Genomic DNA, 5005 nt, shown 5'->3' with positions numbered 1-5005 from the left:
TTGTTTCTCCAACATCATCTGTAGGTACCACCCTGTTTTCAATCTGTATTTGCAAGGAGCTTTGGATATGGGGCATATAAACAAAACAACATCAAATATAATAGGACTTATGCTCTTTTTTGTTAGAAACCAGACAAAGGTTATTTTTAGCAGCCATGCATGTGATATAATTACCTCGATCAGCTCAAAGAAACGTTTCTAAGCTGCCACTTTGTGACATTGGAGCTTATGTGATCTCGAAGCTCCTTGTAAAGAAAGAGTGACAAAATTAAAGATGTAAGTAATATTATAATAATTAAATTCTGAACAAATACGAAAGAATGTCAAGAGATTTGATATCTTTGATAGGAATTTAAGTTTTAATGTCAAGAGATTTGATATCTTTGATAGATGTCATCTTTATTTTCTTTCATCAGTCAACTTGCTCGAGTGTTTGGTTGGAAATGTCTAGGTGGAGGTCCATATCCATCCAAGTCAATGATCTTGAAAACTGAGAAGACATAAAATGGTTAGAACTTGTAAGCTATGACAACATAATTAAAATGGCCAATGCTAAAATCAGAAACTTTATAACCCATCGTGTAGCCTCTTAACTTATTTTGGAGGATAGGTTTAAAACCCGAAATCATATTTTGTCACCACAATCTAACACAAAATTTGAAACTTAACTGAAATTTGATCATATGAAACAGTAGAAAACATACCAAAAGAAGTTGGATCGAAATGTTTTTTTTTCTACTTCTCGGGCTGTCATCATCACGGAGGAGTAGATTCTTCATCTCCTCCTTTTTTTAAGATGGTCCTCCTCGTCCTTCTTTGAGCCCCTCAATTTCAATTAGAAAGAGAAAACAGTAACGGAAGACTTGCCGGTGGAGAGGGGAGAGTATCCAGTGGATTTCATGCCGGTAAATGTAGCTGTTTCTGCAGAGTTCTAATTAGGGCTGGGATGACGATGAGATGGAGCCCTTTATATAGAAGGAGAGAAAGGGGAAGGTGGAACAAAACCATTAAAGCAAGATTAAAGAACATAATATACTAATGAAGAGGGATAACTGTAACGACGAAGTTTTTGGTGCTGAGAAATTGATCAGTAATGAGGAAGAAGAATAGTCGGGGAAGAGTCACACTTCAAAAATGGCGAGATGGGTTGGACTCGAGTAGTTTAATAAATGTAAACACAGCCCAAATGAAAACACAGATTCATGGCCCAAGAATCCTTGATGACATGGATAAATGATTGACTAGGAATATTTCATCGTGGATAGTCTATGAAGGCTTAAAAATAGTTCGTTTTATATATCAGAAATTGGTCAATATATCAGGACGAGGATCACACTTCAGCTAATTTTTGACCGTATATTAAACTAAAATTAACTGACAGAAATCTATCTCCTTTTCTTTACCTTTATTCATCTTTCTAGGCACCTTCCTTTCCGCTGCACTGTCATAGATCCAGAGAGATGTTGCTAGAGCCCCAGTAGATTCTTCAGATAAGTCTTCATTGTCTATGGTGGTGTTCAGGTCGCTCAGCTATTCAAGATCCGCCACCAGTGCTGTCGTCTTGTCTGAGTCTTCGTTGCCGACTTCAGCGGATGAGGATTCATCTTTAGGTATGTGTTGGCTGGCTTCCTTTCTCTGTCAATTTGTGTACGAGATCTCATAAATCGGGATCCTTTGCTCAATTCCATTGATGGGCATTGCCTTAGCTCATGCTCGTCAATTTAAGGAGATGAGATATTTCCGTTGTGATAAATTTATGCCTTTCGAAACTGTCTCTAAGCATCTCTTCCACTATTAAGGGTTTTCATATTTTTGTAAGAGATTAGTAATAATCTAATTGTTTGGTCTTATTTTTCTTGACCTGACTCAGTGAAAAAATCATTCTATTGTTATGAGCTAGCCAGCTAATGTGGTCGATGAGGGTGAGAGTGGATTTTGTATCTTGCATAAGCACTCGAGTATTGCAGCAACAAAGGCCGTGCCTTGTACTCTTGTTTGACCAGGTTCACTCTTAAGCTTACCATAATTTTTATAGCTCTTTCTTATTGTGATTAGATTCATGTTTCTGTTTACTTATGACCAAAATGTTGATGGTTGTTTATCTAGTGACCCTTGTATGGAGAATTCCACATAAGCCTCCATCAATAATTCGGCTGCTCTTGGTTCTTCAGACGATGGTACGTTTCATTAACAGTTATACATTTGTTGTGAATTAGAGGATTCAGTAACCTGATGTTCACATTGTTAAACATCATGCGATATGTATGTGTGTATGTTTCACATGCCCTTAATTTTGGTGGAGACTGGGAACCCCTTGCAGATCGTGAACCAAGTCAATTACTCGTTATAGCACGCTGGCCCTTCCCATGGACTGTCCGTGTACTGATTTTGGCCCTTCCCATGGACTGTCTGTGGACTGTTCATGTACTGAACTCAAATCAGTACACGGACAGTCCATGGGAAGGACAAGCGTGCTGATATGAGTTCAGTACATGAATAGTCCACAGACAAACTCTCTGGACTAAACAAAGGAAGGAGACAGGTTGGTGTGGCTATGCTCGGGTTCAAAGCAAAGGAATGAGTCACTTAGGAGCAGATATATCTAGATAACATCTAAGGCACTGGCGTTTTTGCAGGATCCTTAACAGAAATAATATTTTTTTCTTTTTTCAAATTTAATATTTGTGTGTATGCTTAATGATCAAAAGTATGTTTGTCGAATTGTATTACAATGTAAATAATTTTATTTATTCTTTATATTTATTTTTTTCACTGGTTATCTTTTTGAAATTTATAAATTGTATTAGCTATTGGCTTCTTTATATTTATTTTTTTCACTGGTTATCTTTTTGAAATTTACAAATTGTATTAGCTATTGGCTGTGTTAGCTACAAATAATGTTAGGGGTCGACGAGCTATTTCTCCACAAGAACTATCATATAGCACCAAATGTATCCCAAACTATTGTCACATTCTATATATGGCCGAATTAAAAGTTTAAGATCTATTTATCCATGAATTTTATTTTTTTTGGTTTATCATCAATTCCTGGTTTATGAGCTAAACCATACCAAAAATTAACCATTTTTACAAAATTAACCATACGTGAACATGACCTGGTTTTACAAAACTTTTAATAATTTTATTATACAAAAAATTATTAAAAAACAGATATACCCCCTCGACATCTTCTTCTCTTCTTCTTCCTCCATTAAAGCTTTGTTTCTTTTTCTTTATCAATGGCTGCTATTAACACATACGGTCATCTGATTATCACTCTTGTCTTACTCTAATCTCTTTGATCGAAGACAAACAAATTTCGATAAGCTAGGAAATTTACCTAATGGGTACATTATTAGTAATAAAAAAAAAAATTAGGTAGACAGTAGGGATTGAACCTTGGTTGATGAGGGTGCACTACATCACTTTTCCACTGGAACCAACAAATTTTCAACAATTTCTTTAACAAAATTTATGTTATATAGAAATGTTATGGGTGCACAGGCCCCCATATACTATAGCCTGGCTTCGCCCCTTATGATAAGAGACGCGACGGCTTGCTTCTATTGACAAGCTTTTTCTTTCTACTGCTGTGTTCTTCCGAGGCGAGAGAGAGAGACTGAGTGGAAAAGCTTCTCCAAAAGTATTACACTAGCTGTTAAATCAGTCGCTCTCTTATTAGCTATTTGTTTGTATCTCTGCACTATTTAGAGACTGAAAACAGAGTCAAAATCAATTCTCTGAGAAATTAGGATTCTTTTTTCTTTGCTATGATAAGTTCTTGGTGTCGAGAACACTTCATATATTAAGTTCATAAAAGGGATTTGATTTACTTGTCAGAACAGTTTTCTGGAGATTGTAATTATATATTCAAGCTTGTTGCTATGTTCTAGCGGCTGAAGGATTGAAATTATTGGACATTGAAGAAGAAGAAGTTTGTCTGGTCTTGATTTGGGTTATGAATTTTTGGTTTATGAAACAAAATCAAATTTAACCAGATCATTTATTGGTCTAAAGCCGGATTAACAAAGATATCGGTTTAATTTAGGTGTAGTAAACCGCTGTAATCAATTTTTGTGGACTTATAGGTTTCAAACTTTATTTTTATGGAGAAATAACTACTTAACTATCTTTATATGGATAAATAGATCTTCAACTTTTAATTCGGGAATATATAGAATGTGGTAATAGTTTAGAAGACATTTGGTGCTATAGTTCTCGTGGAGAATAGTTCGTCGACCCAATGTTAGGAGACTATTGCTAAAGTTTTGGTTTCTATAGCCACGTAGCTATAGAAAGAGGTTGCTAATGTTGTCGCTAATGAGTAAGAGACTAATTTATAGCTGAGTTGTCGCTAATCCATAGCTAATGAGTTATAAATTGGCTACGGATCACAAATAGCATCGAACTGACACCATCTGTAGCCTTTCGAAATTTAGCAACGGATGATGTCAATTAGCTATAGAATAATCCTTAGCTATTTTAGTCAAGGGTAGAAGGGTAGTGTTGATGATGGTTTGGTCGACTTCTTTGAAGATCAAGTGCGGTGGAACTTGTTGGGTATGAGCCTAGCCCTCCCAAAAGGTCCGTAAGACAATTACCCAGACACATTATTACAACAAAGAAGATCGGCTCGTCGACTTGAAAGCCAGTGTTCGGCTCGGCTCCAGACTACTTTTAGTCGATGAGATGATTGACTGAACATCATCGGCTCACCGACCTGACACAACGGCCCGATGAGTCGGCCCAATTACTCGAGGAGGCCCATCGAGACAAGACACATTAGGTCAACGAGCGTTCACCTATAAAAGGAGGAGACAAGGCAACAAGGAGGGGATCCGCAAATTACTACACTCACTTTCGGCTAGAATTAGGGTTTTACATCTTACATCTCGCCGACTTGTACGGTCCGACGAATTTGTCTTCGCCGGACTTTTTCCTCTGTTCTCTTCCCCTTTTGTAACTCGGTTTCGACTCACTGATCTAATAAAACACGTCTTTGTCT

General features: G+C 36.9%; 1 long non-coding RNA gene across 1 annotated transcript; it reads left to right on the top strand.

The window, feature by feature from the left end:
* The first annotated feature begins 1352 nt into the window (after positions 1-1352).
* LOC106304034 lies at positions 1353-2779 on the top strand. The gene is made up of 3 exons (XR_001262612.1): positions 1353-1610; positions 1871-2003; positions 2107-2779. It is a non-coding gene; the product is annotated as an uncharacterized LOC106304034 (long non-coding RNA).
* The last annotated feature ends 2226 nt before the right edge of the window (positions 2780-5005 follow it).

This window comes from Brassica oleracea, chromosome C7 (assembly GCF_000695525.1).
Source record: "Brassica oleracea var. oleracea cultivar TO1000 chromosome C7, BOL, whole genome shotgun sequence".
Taxonomy (NCBI): Eukaryota; Viridiplantae; Streptophyta; class Magnoliopsida; order Brassicales; family Brassicaceae; genus Brassica; species Brassica oleracea.
This window is presented reverse-complemented; position numbering and strand designations above follow the sequence as displayed.